Source organism: Hemiscyllium ocellatum, chromosome 32 (assembly GCF_020745735.1).
Source record: "Hemiscyllium ocellatum isolate sHemOce1 chromosome 32, sHemOce1.pat.X.cur, whole genome shotgun sequence".
In the NCBI taxonomy this organism is placed as follows: Eukaryota; Metazoa; Chordata; class Chondrichthyes; order Orectolobiformes; family Hemiscylliidae; genus Hemiscyllium; species Hemiscyllium ocellatum.
This window is the reverse complement of record NC_083432.1, coordinates 21444902-21446389: the sequence shown is the minus strand read 5'-3', so window position 1 is coordinate 21446389 and position 1488 is coordinate 21444902.

Here is a 1488-nt window from a genome sequence, read left to right as displayed (position 1 = left end):
CTGAAAAACATGCATTGTCATTTTAAAAGAATGTTTTAATTGAATGTTTGCTGTTTCAATAATGCTTTTAAAAGAAAAATGTTTGCAAGAGCTAATCCCTTGTATATGCCATTTAAATTTCAGACATTTAGGTCAAGGGTATGCCAGAAATAAGTGAAGGAGAGGAAGTTATTTCAGGATCTCAAGTCCCGCCTATGTGGAGTCTGGTCCTGAGTACTGTTAGTGCCTAGTCTTTTAAGACAATGGCTAACTGGACAGAGCTACATCAATGTACAGTGCTGAAGGAAATAGTTGCAACAGCTTGTGAATCTGCATTGATCAATGCTTATACAACATTTATACATATTCTTTAGTTGTCTGTTATGCGACCAAACACTGGAATACAAAAAGCAAAGGTTTTCTCTCTTGTGATTTACAGCTTGCCCTCAGTCTGACTGCTGCAGCCATTGGAAGATACTTTGTATCCTTGGCCAATGGCTGTACTTGCCATCCAGTGTCTGAAGCTAGTCTCAAAACAAGGGGAGCAAATGGCTGACTCCTCCGGTGGAAGGTAAATCCTGACCATTCATATGATGAAGCAGGATCCAATTAGATACAGAGGCATCAGGGACTATCCCAAATGGGATGATTCCTAGATTAGACAGAAATAGAGATTGGAGAATATTTGCAAATCTGTAAGTCTGATACAAATAAGCTACACTTTGTTTAGACTCTCTGAATCAAATCCCTTCTTTGATCTCTGGCCTAGCATTAGGACCGATCCAGAGACCAGTGTGTTCTTGGTCTTGACTTGTTAAGCCCCCTGGTTCATTACTCTCAATGTTAATTTATTCTATATTCATATCTATATTCACCTGACAGAAGTTTGAGGCCCACAATATAAACACCAGACTGTTGCTTCAGTGCAGTTTGTGGGAACTTGCTGCATGCATATCATTTTACCTGCTTTTGCCAAGAAGACTGCAGTACAGTACCTCACTGCTTATGAAATGCTTTGAGATGTTCTGAGGACCAAACGGTGCTGTATAAATTTGCTTGATTTGTCTATATAATTTCACAATCAAATAATCACATCAGTTAGACAAACCATCTGTCTGAGGTTTCTTCAAATTCCACTAGGACTGACTCTCAAATTTATGATAGCATTGAACAACTAACTACTAAGTTTACAACTACCAGATGAAAAATAAATGTCCTCTCATAACCCATTTCATCTCATGCTAGATTATGTTCTGCATGATGTTGTGGGTAAACCACCCCAAGTCAGCTACTTATTAACAAATCACAGACAATCAAGCACTGAAACAATTAGGTATCCATTTTTATACATTGTAACTAATGTAAGACTCCTTAAATAAGCAAGTTTAGCTTCACAATTCAACTCAGCTATATCTGATTAATGGTGGAATTTAGCTACAATTCCAACCATCAGGATGTGTCTGGTGTACAGAGTTTGATCATTGTACGGTATTGTTTTTTGAGGTTCTG